This window comes from Lissotriton vulgaris, chromosome 9, assembly GCF_964263255.1.
Source record: "Lissotriton vulgaris chromosome 9, aLisVul1.2, whole genome shotgun sequence".
Taxonomy (NCBI): Eukaryota; Metazoa; Chordata; class Amphibia; order Caudata; family Salamandridae; genus Lissotriton; species Lissotriton vulgaris.
In genome coordinates this window covers 387,028,164-387,043,209 of record NC_141697.1, presented here as the reverse complement: position 1 = coordinate 387,043,209, position 15,046 = coordinate 387,028,164, and the positions used below count along the sequence as shown (strand labels likewise).

General features: G+C 47.1%; 1 pseudogene; it reads right to left on the bottom strand.

The window, feature by feature from the left end:
* Window positions 1-2,186: 2,186 nt before the first annotated feature.
* On the bottom strand, window positions 2,187-2,680 carry LOC147690162 (large ribosomal subunit protein uL23 pseudogene; annotated as a pseudogene).
* Between the last annotated feature and the right edge of the window lie 12,366 nt (window positions 2,681-15,046).

The following is a 15,046-nucleotide window of genomic DNA, read 5'->3' as shown; positions in this document are numbered from 1 at the left end:
ATTCACAGAAAAAACATAGGTTTTGGGGTGTTATAGTTAGCTGGACATTTCACTCATACAAAACCATTGAAATTCCTCTGTTATAGTTAGTTGTACTAACTGTAACTCTCGCGCCCGCAATCCACTGGTGATGATGGCACATATTACTTCATTCATGACATGGTCAGTGACATCACTGATGACATCACTGATGGCATCGTCCAGTGAATGTGGTTTGGTTTCATATTTAAATATGCATTATATATATAGCAATCTGCACTGAAGAATGAGTGGATATATAAAAGTCTGAAAAGTGGATTTAGTAGCAGTGTGATTGATGATTGATTGTTTACTTGAGTAATTTATAGTATCTCACTAAATATATTGGACAGTGACTAAACTGTGTGAATATCTACATTACTTGGTCAGTTGTTGTGTGTAAACTGCTGCCCCAGTTGGTTACTAGCTACGTGAAACTCTTTATTAGGTATTGATTAGTTAACTGATTATTTACAATGAAGAGTGAATGTGTGTGTGCTTCGGTGGGGGGTCTGTGACTGCCCAAAGATATGTGAATAGTTAATTCAGTACGTATATGAGGTTAAGACTACGTATTATAATACCTGTTTGTGTGAGTAATATCTTTACGGGTGTGTGATGATCAAAAACATTTCTCAATTGTACATGTTCAACAAAGTAGAAAAAATAAAAGACAGTGTATGTGACAGTTGTTGTATATAAATAACTGTACATACAACTCATTGATTCGATGATTGACTATATAGATAATTCTATTCTTGTAATAGTGATTTCATAACACACTAAGTATGAGTTACTATCTATATGAATAAATGAAATGCTATTTGTATAAGCGTGTAGCTGCGTAAATGTAAATAGGATACATTGATTGCAAAAGTGAGTAGGATGACTGCATAACATAATAGTATGTGTGCTGATGTGTAATGTCAATAGAAGTGTATAAGTATATTTGATTGTGTTCTATTGATCATTGACAACATGTATGAATGAATCTATAGGTAATTGATTAGATGTGTGTGTAGAATTAGGAATCACTGAGTGGGTTTTTAGATACTAGTAGTGCTGTGTCAATGGATTAAAATATGGTACTCTGTATTTTACAGTGACTGATGAAAGATTATAGTAGTGTATGATGAGGTGTATCTGATTGTCACGTGGATGATGTCATCAGTGATAAATATCACAAAATTTCCCTCATTGACCAACAGTATTTTAGATCTACCAGTGACCCCCCGATTTCTTTTTTGTTATATCAAAATGTTAATTTTTTTTTTGGTTTAAAGCATGTCATTTTTTATAAATAGAAAGTCTCTTTTTTCACTTTAAGAGTTCATTCTTATACAATACATTATATCATTGGTACATTTCTTTTATAACCATGATAATTGTAGAACAAAATCCTAAAAATAAATACATATACAATAACATTACTCAACGTCCTCCTGATTGCAAACTGATACAGTCACTCCAATCATACAAAACATTCACTCCCATACAACTATCAACATATAATATCTGAAGATGATAGATGATAATGGTCAGGAAAAAATAATTTTTCTCCTGTCAACATTACGAGTCTCAAAAAAAAGGAGAAATTTAGAGACTCAGCACTGGGTCGACGCGTGTTTCGGTGGAATACGTGTGTTAGACACCATCTTCCTCAGGACCACTGCAGATATGACAGAAAATCAGGGGACCTATCAATGTAATAATATTAAAATTTACAACACTGGTCTATCCAAGAATATCTACATTAATAAAGCAATACAAAAAAATCGATTTTTTCTTTTCATTTGTTTCATCAGGTGCAGACACGAGCAAAACACTAATGAGTGTATTCTAGCATAACCTGAAATACATACATTATTCCATTATATATTACCGTTCAGGGGAAAAGAAACTTCAATTCAAAAATCCTACAAATTTATTATAGAAAGACAAGTCCAACAGAGAGACCAACAGAAAATGTCTGATACTCTCTATCTCTATGGACACTGGTTGAAGAAACATCACCATCACCCAGTGTAAAACAAGTATGTATAGTACCTACAATTCACAAGTCCAATCCAGATAGCAGAACAAGATATAAGTTGCGATAAGTGTCTGTTAGACATTCACACAAGCGTCAATTCAATAACCTGAAATATGGGGAACATATATATGTAAACTCGTTTTTAAATTTTATTCTGAACTGTCCGGCATCTACAGAGCAGGCTTAGATGATGCCAATTTTGTTGGCTACATCCAGTGCATCATAGTCTGGAGCTAGACGCACATATGTCTTCTTCTCGCCGACTGGCCTGATCAGGGTGTTGACCGTGGCCACATCAATATCATAAAGCTTCTTTACAGCCTGTTTGATCTGGTGTTTGTTAGCCTTGACATCCACAATGAAGACCAGCGTGTTATTATCTTCAATCTTCTTCATGGCAGACTCCGTGGTAAGAGGGAACTTAATAATCGCATAATGGTCAAGTTTGTTCCTACGAGGAGCACTCTTCCTGGGATACTTCGGTTGCCTCCTTAACCTCAAGGTCCTCGGCCTCCTGAAATTGGGGGCTGTCCTAATTTTCTTCTTCTTGTGACTGTGTACCCCCTCAATTACAGCCTTTTTAGCTTTCAAAGCCTTCAACTTTGCTTCCTTCTTGGCCTTCGGTGCCATGTTGGGGTTGTAAACTCAATTTTCCTTACAGCCAAATGACAGAAGAAAGATGTGAATCTAAAATGTACAGCTAATTGGAGCACCAACAGGGTAGAATTTCTAGACATTAACATCGATGGCACTAGTGGCAATCTACAAGTAAGTTTATGTAGAAAATCTACTGCTAAAAATACCATTTTACAGTTTGGAAGCTACCACCCCAATTGTCAGAAAGATTCTATCCCTTTTGGAGAGTTCCTTCGAATCAGGCGCAATTGCACGGATATGAAATCCTTCCATATACATGGCGATGCCCTGAAGGAGAGACTTATTCTTAGAGGTGATCCACACCGGCTGGTGCGGCATGCTTACAAACGGGCCAAATATTACGATAGAGAAGCATTACTCAAGGGAAACACTCGCAATAGTAGAGATCAAATTACCTGTGTGATTATTCACTCCAAATTAAACTATAAAATAAAAAATTTGATTAATAAGAACTGGAGGAATTTAAATACTGATGAGAACGATTCTCAATTGCCCCTTCCATTGGTGGCATATAGAAGAAACCGGAATCTAAGGGACCTGTTGGTTCACACTCGTGATACACCTAAAGAAGCTGTTCAAAGTTCCATCACTGGTCTACCTAGCATCTGAGGTAGTCACAGATGTGGCTCATGTCACGCTTGTGATTCTGCCCTAGTTATAGACCACTTACGTCATAATGATGTAGATATCAATCTGAAAAGTCTTACTAATTGCAGAAGTAATAATGTCATATACGTTCTTTTCTGCCCTTGCAACTTTGCATATGTGGGAGAGACAGGACGGGAATTTCGGCTGCGTTTTAGTGAGCATAAGTCCGCTATCAGGACAAACAAAATGACTGCCCCTTTAGTCCCGCACTTTGTACAGATCAACAGTACAGAGAAGGACCTAAAATGATGCATGTGATGGTTTTTACTTTAACCAAAGAGAGATAGAGAGGGTTGGCTTATGGCCTTTGCATCGATACACACTTCTCCAAAAATAGTCACTTATTTATTTATTACAGAGCAGATAGTTGAAGTGTCTCATATGTCTACAACGAAGACAAAACTACTTAATCCAGTAGAATCCTCTTAGGGTATAGTCTCGCAGGACGAACTTTATCCTCCGGTTATGCTGCTTCCACACTGCAACCCAGGCTGGTACTTCCCCAAGAGGCAAGGCAAACCGAGAAAAGAAAGGACACTACAGTCACTTATCTATCCGCATTACTTATAGGCTCTAAGGTGCTCCCCTTCACCAATGTTCTAAGGTCACCACAACGAAGTGAGGTATGGAAAGTAGTGGGTAAGAACAGGAACAACAGGTAACAAGGAGGTTGGGAATTATTACTAGCAAGGGCCCTTATTTGCGCCAAAACCCCCACCAACCCTTCTCCTACAACCTCTGTTTCCACCCTTCCTTCCCCGTCACTGCCTGGGGCTATGGTCCCTGGTGACTGTAGCATTCGGTATCTCGGCGTCCTGTGCCTTCAGGGAACTACCGGATACGAGTGCGGTGTACGTTGGGGTTCTGTTCTCCTCCTCTGCTGGCTCGGGTCCTCCAGTCTCCTCCTCCGACTTCCTCCGCTCCTCGACCTCTCCCCCTGCTGCTTCACGCGCCGCTCTTGATTACCCCCACCTGGGATAACTGTTGTTCTCTCCTCTGCTCTCCTGCAACGCTAGACTGCCGAGTGTGGAGTTGCAAGGCGCCCAGCCGGGCGCCATCTTGAAGTACTCGGCGTATTCCGGCCATTCTATATTACAGTGCATTATAGAGAAGGTACAACATAAGCAGGGGCAAACTATGGACTTCACACACAAAATACGTGAAACCTTTTGGATATTCCAATTTGATAGCGTGCGTAAAGGATTAAATGAAGATATAATTTGGTACGTTACCAAAAGGTATTCTCTCTTAATTATATGCAGTGTATATATATGCCATACACGGGATGTTACTGAGTTTTAGAGCATGTTTACATTTTATTTAGGCGGTTCAATCATGCCTAGTGGTAATCTGCATTTTTCTTTGACTTAAATAATATAATGTACTCATTATTGAGGTAATTATATTTTTTCTATATTCTTTATATTCATTATCTGTATATTATAAGTATTAGTCCCTATTCAGTATATGGGCTCATTATCCTATTTAGAAAATCGCAATGTTTCATCTTAATAGGTTCTTTTGGGTTCCCATCTTTATTGGGTGGTCTTTACATCTTTGACCATTATACTGACAACACTATCTAGTTCTATTTTTTAAATGAACCGATAGCTGAGTTTTCTTGAGAGTCTGTTGGTTGTTTCTGTTAGGACCTGGAGTATTAGCTGTATTATTAGTCAGTTTTCCTTGTCTAGGATTATATCATATTTACACCAGGCAAGGGTCATTGAATTATATGTAAACTTGGTAACTGTTTCTTGGAGATATGTTAAGGATATTAGTGGATTAACAATATTGCACCTTGGACTTTTTATGGGTAGTTCTCGGCATTTTTTGTTGATTCACTTCAATCATGGGACCGGGTCGCTGTCCGTCCGCTATGTTTGTTACACCTTCGCTTTCATTTATGGAATCGGGTTAGTCCGTCCTCTATTTTTTTTTTGAAATATATTTTTATTGCAGGAATTAGCAAATTGTTACATATACGACCAGCAGTATAAATCCAATAAAATCAATGAACTGCATCCCACCATCCCCCAGCAGCATGTACCCATATACAGCCATTCAGCCCACAACCCAAAGGTCGGGCGGCAAAGTCCAATGGGGGCTCAGCAGGAAAGCAAAGCTGGTCCGGATAATCCACTGTCCGTCATCTGCTTTTCTAAACAAGCCTATAAAACCCCCAAAGAAAACCCCTCCCATAAAACACTATAACCCAAATAACCCCTACCCAACCCAACCCCGCCATCAGTGTATGGTAGCAGCCGCAGTAGGATTCATGAGAGGACCCATGAGGAGAGTATCAGAACATGAATTGCAATCGCCTATCGGGACTCGGGGCGCGCTGCTCCCTCACTGTCAGAGTCGCTGGGGGAGCAATAGTCCCCGAGGGCCTGCACCAATGTCTCCCATTCTAGCGCTGCCTCCTGCGCCTTCTCGTTATGCTGTCTCCCAGCTAGTTGGTATCTCAGCGTGCTTTCTCCCGCTGCCCACTTCAAGAGTTCGCTGTGCCACCTGCTCCCAGTCGGACCAGCCCGTGCCTTCCAATTCCTGGTCACCTCTCGTTTAGCTAGGAGAAGCCCCAAATCAATGAATTTGCTGGAAATTTTGTTTCTGGGGGTATGTGGAAACCAATGTAAGAGTCCCACTGCCGCATCGACCGATAAGGATCTCCCTGTCACCTCCTGCAGGGTCTTCCCCACTTCCATCCAGTAGGAGGACAATCCCGGGCAGGCCCACAACATATGGAGGAGGTCCGCCTCCGGCGCCGGGCATCTGGGGCAGTTCGCCGAGCCCGTGGCGAAATACTGTTGGATTTTCGCCGGGGTCAAGTATGCTCTATGGAGTACGTAATAGTGGACCAACTGAAAGCGGGCGTGGCGCGTGCCCTTCCAAGCTCGCCGCACGAGTTGGGACCAGGTCGTCTCCGGGATCTCCTTGCCTATGTCTGCCTCCCAACGGGCTCTCAAGGTCGTGAGGGGGGTCAGCCCCTCATTGATCAGTCTACCGTAGAGGCAAGTGACCGCCTTCACCGTGCCCGCAGACATCATGACATATTGGCACACCGGAGACGTAGGGGGCTCCTCTTGCACGCTTTTCCAGTGCGCCTGGATCGCTCGGACCAGGGCCGAGTGCAATAGAAAGTCTCCGCGGGGAACCTCGAAGCGGTCAATGAGCTCCTGAAAGGGCAAGAGCGCCCCATCCTCATAGAGGTCCCCCACCAACTGCAGTCCCGCGGTCTCCCAGTCCGCCAACCGTGACCAATCACCGCCATGGGGCAAGGCCGTCAACATCCCTAAAGGTATTTCAGGCGCATACGGTATTCGCAGTTGGCCCCGGGCGTGGGCTCGGTTCCAACACAGGCGAATGGTCCTCTCCTCCAGCGACAGGTCTTGCAAGGCCAAACGTTGTCGTAGCGCTATGAAGGAGAGAACATGCCTGGCCATCCCCGTACCTCTTCTGTCCTCCGGGCCCCGGAATTCCCTGGCGATTTCCTGGGTGAGGGTCTGGAGCTGCGCCGCTAGATAGTATTTCTCAAAGTCCGGCACCGCCAGCCCACCCTCGGCTTTCAGCCTCATCAGGGTCTTAAGGGCCACCCTTCGGCGGCCCGAGCCCCAGAGGAATCCGACTATCATTGACCGTAGGAGCCTAAATGTGGCCGGCGGGATCCAGATCGGTAGCGCTCGGAAATAATACAGCAACCGGGGAAGCGCCACCATTTTGAGCAGAGCGATCCGCCCTGCCATCGAGAGCGGTAGCGTAGCCCAGAAGTCCATATTACCCCGTAGCGCTCGACTGCATCTGGCAATGTTTCCGTCTAGGAGGTCAGATGGTTCATGATAGACATACACTCCCAGGTACCTAAAGCAGTCAGGTTCCCATCTAATCTCTCTATTGAGAACAGGGCTAGGGGTGCCTCTGCGAACCGGGAAAAGGCATGTCTTAGCCCAATTCACCCGGAGGCCCGAGACCTCCCCAAACGCCGTGAGCGCCGTCGCAGCTCCATGCAGGGCAACAACCGAATCTTCAAGGAAGAGCAACAGGTCATCGGCATATAGCGAAATATAGTGCGGGCCCGAAGGTGTCCAAAAGCCATTATAATGAGCCCCCGATCGGAGTAGCAACGCGAGAGGCTCCACCGCCAGCGCGAAGAGAAGTGGGGATAGCGAGCAGCCCTGTCTCGTGCCTCTTTCCACCGGGTACTGTGAGGAAATTAACGGGCCTGCCCGAACCCTGGCCGATACAGAGGTATACAAGACCGTGGTCCATCTGATGAAACCCTCGCCGAGGCCGAACCGCCGTAACACAGTGTGCAGGTAGTCCCATTCCAGGCTATCAAATGCCTTCTCTAAATCTACCGATAGGACCACCGGGCACGGAGCGTCCACGAGCGGTTCCCCCAGCAAGCGGAACAACCTACGGATGTTCATGGTCGTGTTTCGCTTGGGGATGAACCCAGCCTGGTCTAGCTCATGTGGCCCAGCAGCCTCGAGGCCAAGATGCTGCTCAGAATCTTATAATCGACCGTCAGCATCGATAAGGGACGGTAGGACGCCGGATCGGCCGAGTCCCGTCCCGGCTTGAGGAGGGGAACCACCAAGGCCTCGCGCATCGAGCCGGGGAGCCGGCCAAGCCTCTTCGCCTCTCTATATACGATCACCAGTCTCGGGGCTAGGAGGTCAGCGTAGGCTGCGTACAATTCCACAGGGAGGCCGTCTAGGCCCGGGGTCTTGTTCCGTGCCATCTTTTTAATGGCGCTGCGGATCTCCCCCAGTTCGATATCGGACCCCAGGGCTTTCGCTACGTCAGGCTCCACCGTTGGGAGCTCCAGGGGCCGTAGATAATCCTCGAGAAGGTCAGGGTCCCTGGCTGAACGACTGCGATACAGCTGATCGTAGTAGTGCCGGTAGCAGCTCAGAATCTCCGGCTGAGTGTGCACCACGGTCCCGTCCGCCATGCGCATGGACGTCGTCAGTGAGGTCTGGCGCGTAGGGTTAGCCAGCCACGCCAACAATGCGCTCGACCTATCCCCCTCTGCGAGGGATCTAACCGTATAGGCCTTGTAGTCGAAGCAGCGCAGCCGCTCGACCTCTGCCGCCACCGCCTCCTTCGCCTCCACCGTGCGTCCCTGAAGTTCAGGGTGTCCGGGGCGGCGGAGTTCCAACTCACGGAGCCTCCGATCGGCAACATCTAAGTCATCGAGGATAACCCGCCTCATACCTACCCTCTTGGTGATGCAATAACCCCTCACCACCACCTTAAAAGCGTCCCATTCCAGCGCTCTCGAACTCGCAGTGCCCCTGTTGGACGCGAAATACTCCGCAATCTTATCCCCTAAGTCCGCTTTGAATACAGTGTCCTCGAGGATCTCGGGATGTAACTTCCAGGTGGGCACCGCCGGCGCCCCAGGAAACCAGCGAAGGGCCAGCAGGAGGGGGTTATGGTCCGAGATGGTCCTAGTTAAATATTCGGAACGGACCGCTGCTGAAACCAGTTCAGTCGAGCCAAGAAATCTGTCCAACCTAACGTGTAACTCGTGTAGGCCCGAGAAGTAGGAATAGTCTCTAGTGTCGGGGTGTTGCGCCCTCCAAATATCCGTCAAACCCCAGCGTAGCTGCCAGTCCCTACGACCCTTAGCCACACGGCGGACCGGAGAGTCAGGGAGGGGCGGGTGCGAGCGATCGGTCTCCACATCCACTACTGAATTGAAATCCCCACCGAGCAGGAGGGGTCCAGTGAAAAAGTGGGCCAACGAGCCCGATAACCTGGAAAGGAAGGCAATCTGGTCCATGTTAGGTGCGTATACACAGCAAACGTTTAGGTCCCTCCCCCCCAGAGTGCCCGAGATGGCCACGTAGCGCCCTTCTGGATCTACCACTGAGTTTGTGACCTGGAAGGGAACCCCAGCTCTAATCCAAATTAGCGCCCCCCTGGCATACGCGGAGTACGATGTGTAAAAGACCTGCCCCCTCCACCTACGCTGTAGCGCCGCCCCTTCCGCCTTGTTCAGATGGGTCTCCTGCAGCAGCGTCATTTGTATTCCCCTACGCACTAAATAAGCGTGGACTTTGTGCCGCCTAGACATGGTGTGAAGCCCCCGCACGTTCCAAGTAATACATTTCACATTAGCAACCTCAGCCATTGTCCCATACTGTTTGTGCAAAGTCTCCCCATCTGGGTCCCAACAAAGAACGAACAACAATCAACCCATCACTGATGGCGGCCATTTTCCCCAACCAAAACTCAACAACTCTTATTCTAACCAAACCCCTGCCCACCCTCCCCAGAACAGGACCCAAATAGCACCATCTAGTTCCCATCCAAACCATGCCCTCGGTAAACCCCTCGTCCCCAACTAATCCTGCGGTCGCCACCGTAGGAAGGCCTTAAGGGCCAGGTGCGGGCTGGGTGGAGGCAGCGGGCCCTCGATGCCCCGGCTACCAGGACTAAAGCAAGCCCAAAACAGTAACGGAAACCCTCGGGGCAAGAGCAAGGCACCCCCTCCCCCCTTCTCCGGAGATCATGATCAACCATCGGCTCCCGCCACCCCCGCTTCGGGCCCCCACCCAAAAGGATGCAGCACACCCCGTCAACCCTGTCCATCCAGAAGGTCCTCAACCGATTTCGGTGTGATCACCGGCGTGTGGACGCTATCCGTCACCGAGTCCTCCGAGTCCGTCGGTGCACCCTCGTCACCAGGGTCCTCTTCTTCTGCAATGGCACCGTCTCGTGAACCAGATGGTGCAGATAACACCTCCAACACTCCCTTCCGCTCCGTCGAAGTCTCCGCAGTCGAAGGGCCGCCCGACCGGCCCCGGCGACTCGTATTCTCTTAGACCGCCGACGCTGTCCCGGCTCCACCGCTAGTTGAGATGCGGAGGTGAAACCATCTTTCCCAGCTCTATAGAGTTCAAGCCAGTTACAGACATCCTCCGGGGTGTCAAAAAATTGAGTCTTGTCATCCACAATGATTCGGAGCTTTGCAGGAAATAGGAGCGAGTCTTGGATGCCCTCGCTCCGGAGCTCGCGCTTGACCGCCAAGAATGAAAACCGCCTGCGTTGGGTTTCATAGGTGTAATCCGGAAAGATGTTCACCTGGCTGTTCTCCACCTTATAGGGGCCATTATGTCTAGCGGCATTGAGGATAAGGTCTCTGTCGCGAAAATGCAATAGGCGTGCCACCACCGGACGCGGTGCACGGCCCTGTTGTGGTGGCCTCGCTGGGACTCTATGAGCTCGTTCAAGGGTGTAGAAAGAGGATAAACCCTCCGGGGCCACCGTGTCTCGGAGCCAGGCTTCCAAGTAGGCCACCATGTCGCCATCTTTGATCTTCTCCGGCAGGCCTACCACTCGGATGTTGTTGCGCCTGTTACGGCCTTCCGCATCCTCCGCTTGCTGCTCCAGGGCAGAAATCCGGGACAGGGCATCTTTCATTGTCGCGGCCAAAGTTCGCTGCGCCGGCTCTAAGGTTTTCACCGAGCCTTCCACGTCCTTGACCCTGTCCGAAAGCTTGCCGTGATCCGCCCTAAGGAGGCCCAGGCTCGTCGCCACCTGGGCAATGTCCTGCTGAAGGGCCGAGCGTGTGGTCGCGATCGCCTCCAGGACGCGGTCAAACTGTTGCTGCAATGGCGCTCCGCCAGCACTCCCCGGGTCTCCATGGTCTTCTTTGTCCGGGGCCTCCGAATCAGAGGCGGCTGGGGTGGTCCCCTTGGCCCCCCTTGGTTTCCCCATGTCGCGGGAAGCGCACAGTGTGGGCCCAGGCAAGGGCGCCACCAAGTGCGGGCGTCGGCTATAACTCTCCCGAGTGCTGGCCCTCGGGCTGAGGGTTGGCGATCCCTTTCTCCAGGGCCTGGTGGACCTCCACAGTTTCGGCTCGCGCCACCACTGCGTCGTCGGAGAGCACTGAGGAGGAGGCGGAGACACTCGGCGCCAGGCCGGGCAGGCCCGTCTGGTTAACGAGGACCCGGAGCGAGGGCTACCCACACCACCAGAGACTTTATGGCGCCAGGGGGTTGTGCCTCCCATGGGATCGGGTCGATCGAGGAGATGCAGCCAAGTGCTGTGTAGGGGGTCGGCGCCACCGTCAGGGCCTCCAGGCGTCCGTGTGCCAAGGTCCACTATGGTGGGGGCATCCGACCATCCAGGCGCAATCTCCAATGCCAGAGTCCCATCAGTTAAAAGTCCGGTTCCTCACAGTCCAAGAAGACAAAAGGGCGGAGGGCGCGCTGTAATCAGCGATGTTCCTCCAGTCTAGTGGTCCCGTCCGAGGGGACAATGGGGTCCGGGCGCCATGTTGGGTCGCTCTCCTCGGGACCACAAACTTCGATTTTCCGTCGGATCACCACCCGTCCGGGCTGCGCCAGGTGCCTCAGCAGGTTCCAGTCGGGCCGATCAACAGTTTGCGGGGGTTAGGGTGCCCCACGGCCTCCGATTAACAGGATAATCCCGGGCTCAGTCCCGGAGCCGAGCTCTCAGGCGACCATCGCCATCGGCGCCCAAGCCACGCCTCCTTAGTCCGTCCTCTATGTTTACCACATTAACGTTGTCGCGTTTGTTATTCTCACGATAGTTGCAGCGGGACATTTAAATCCAGGGCGTGATACCACCAACGTCTTGACAGCAGGGATAGTGGACGATGCGGCCGTTAAGAAGAGATACAAGGTTAGTGCAGTAGTCGTGCCTCAGGGTAGTCGACCTCTAACTAAGTGCTTCTACGCTTAGGGCAGCATTCTTGTGTTGTATAACGCATGTATTGCTGGCTGGAAATAATGAGCCCTAAGAGTTATTCTGCCGATATAGTGGACACTCATTATGCCGGTTTATACATAGTTTTCCATGTGGGGTGAAGCACTGTATGAATCGACTTATTCCTTCGGATATAACACCATAGGTATTATTCTGGTAGAGTCGTAATGCCGCATAATAGTAGACTGAGCCGCTTTTGGCTGGCAAAATGTTTGAATTCAGGTGCATGCTTTTTATTATCGTCATGTGAATAGCGTGGCATAGAGATTTGTGCACACTGATGTCTTGCAGTTCAATTGCCCTCGTATAAGCTCTTCATTGATTGGGGCATGGAAATTTTTGAGTGGCTCTATTAAGGCAGGGTTATCGCCTTCTGTAGTTAATTAGAAAAGATTTTTGGACTTTTAAGCAGACTGCTCTCGTATTTTCTCCAGGTAGCCTCTGTCTATCGTCATTTCTTTATGAACCTTACCAAAGTAGATGTAAGGAGGAAAAATTAACTATACTAATGATTTATATGATGAGGTTAGTTCACTATCATGAGGGTTCACACATTATTGGTTTAATTGACTGCATTCATATTGATGAGGCCTTGTTTGTTTTATTTCAGCCTTTTTCCCTCTGTCACCTATATTTATTGGAGAAGCGATTCAAACCAGTAATCCAGCCATATATCTCTTCCTACTCAATTTTGGGTAATTACATGAACTGACAGATATAACATCTTTCTTCTGTCATTTGGCTATAAGGAAAATTGAGTTTACATATATATGTTCCCCATATTTCAGGTTATAGAATTGACGCACTTGAGAATATCTAACAGACTCTTATCGCAACTTATATCTTGTTCTGCTATCTGGATTGGACTTGTGAATTGTAGGTACTATATATACTTGTTTTACACTGGGTGATGGTGATGTTTTCTTCAAACAGTGTCCATAGGGTTAGAGAGTATCAGACATTTTCTGTCGGTCTCTCTGTTGGACTTGTCTTTCTATAATAAATTTCTAGGATTTTTGAATTGAAGTTACTTTACCTCTGAACGGTAATATATAATGGAATAATGTATGTATTTCAGGTTAGGCTAGAATGTACTCATTAGTGTTTTGCTCGTGTCTGCACCTGGTCAAAGAAATTAAAAGAAAAAATAGATTTTTTGTATTGCTTTATAAATGTAGATATTCTTGATTTCTAGTATTGCGAGTGTTTCCCTTGAGTAATGCTTCTCTATCGTAATATTTGGCCCATTTGTAAGCATGCCGCACCAGCTGGTGCGGGTAACCTTGAAGAATAAGTCTCTTCTTCAGGGCATCGTCATGTATATGGAAGGATTTCATATTTGTGCAATTGCGCCTTATTCGAAGGAACTCTCCAAAAGGGATAGAATCTTTCTGACAATTGGGGTGGTAGCTTCCAAACTGTAAAATGGTATTTTTAGCAGTAGATTTTCTATATAAACGTACTTGTAGACTGCCACTAGTACCATCGATGTTAATGTCTAGAAATTCTACCCTGTTAGTGCTCCAATTAGCTGTAAATTTTAGAATCTCATCGCTGGCATTGAGCCAAATGATGAATTCCTGTAAGTCAGATTGTTCACCCCTCCAAATAAAGAATATATCATCGATAAAGCGCTTCCATGAAAGCACGTTATCAAAAAATGGGCAGCTTTGTTAAAGATATTTTTGAGTTCCCAATCACCCATAAATGCATTCGCCACTCTTGGCGCACACGAAGCTCCCATTGATGTACCTTTGATCTACTTATAAAGGGAACCATTAAACTCAAAGAAGTTAAGTAAAACCACCTCCAGTCATTTAAGTATGAAATTATCTGGTCTATTATCCATATATCTATTCAGGAGGGCTGCCACAGAAAGCAACGCCTGGCATTGAGGAATGTTGGTGTACAACGCCTCAATGTCAAGCGTTACTAAAATGTGGTTATTAGAGTCAAAAGGAACTCCCTCTACTTTGTTGATGATATCACATGTGTCTCGTATATATGATTCATATCTCTGTATTAAAGGACATGTAAAAGAATCTACATATTTAGATAGGGGTTCCGTACAAGATCCTATAGTGGATATGATTGGGCGCATAGGGAGATCTTTCTCATTTTTATGCGTCTTGGGAAGACCATAAAGAGCTGTGGTGACAGGACAAGATTTGTTGAGATATTTGTATTCTTCGTCACAAATATAGCCCTCACTCAGGGCTTCTAACGTCATATTCTGTATATGTGTGTTCAATCTTGACAGTTCCCTAGATTGTGCTGGTCTGTAGTGTTCCTCTATAGCTAACATATCCATCATTTTATGATTGTATTGTGTCTTACTCAAAATAGCAATACCTCCCCCTTTGTCACAGGGTTTAATGATCTTATATCTTGTTCTGCTATCTGGATTAGACTTGTGAATTGTAGGTACTATATATACTTGTTTTACATTGGGTGATGGTGATGTCGTCTTCAAACAGTGTCCATAGGGATAGAAAGTATCAGACATTTTCTGTCGGTCTCTCTGTTGGACTTGTCTTTCTATAATAAATTTGTAGGATTTTTGAATTGAAGTTTCTTTACCTCTGAACGGTAATATATAATGGAATAATGTATGTATTTCAGGTTATGCTAGAATGTACTCATTAGTGTTTTGCTCGTGTCTGTATTGCTTTATCAATGTAGATATTCTTGGATAGACCAGTGTTGTAAAGTGTAATAATATTACATGTATAGGTCCCCTGATTTGCTGTCATATCTGCAGTAGTCCTGAGGAAGGTGGTGTCTAACACACGTATTCCACTGAAACGCGTGTCGACCCAGTGCATAGTCTCTAAATTTCTCCTTTTTTATGAGACCCGTAATGTTGACAGGAGAAAAATAGTTTTTTCCTGACCATTATCCTCTATCATCTTCAGATATTGTATGTTGATAGTTGTATGGGAGTGA